This window comes from Bison bison, unplaced genomic scaffold (genome assembly GCF_000754665.1).
Source record: "Bison bison bison isolate TAMUID 2011002044 unplaced genomic scaffold, Bison_UMD1.0 scf7180017864514, whole genome shotgun sequence".
In the NCBI taxonomy this organism is placed as follows: domain Eukaryota; kingdom Metazoa; phylum Chordata; class Mammalia; order Artiodactyla; family Bovidae; genus Bison; species Bison bison.
The window spans coordinates 170,116-170,400 of NW_011495067.1; positions in this window are offsets into that span (position 1 = coordinate 170,116).

Here is a 285-nt window from a genome sequence, read left to right on the forward strand (position 1 = left end):
GTGTGTGTGGGTGCACTGTGTGTGCTCACTCAGTCGTGTCCAACCCTACAAGGACCTACTGTACAGTACAAGGAACTATACTTAATATTATATAATAAGCTATGAGAATGTAAAAAATGATTATGCTGTTGCTGTTGCTGCTGCTGCTGCTGCTAAGTTGCTTCAGTCGTGTCCGACTCTGTGCGACCCCAGAGATGGCAGCCCATCAGGCTCCCCCATCCCTGGGATTCTCCAGGCAAGAACACTGCAGTGGGTTGCCATTTCCTTCTCCAGTGCATGAAAGTG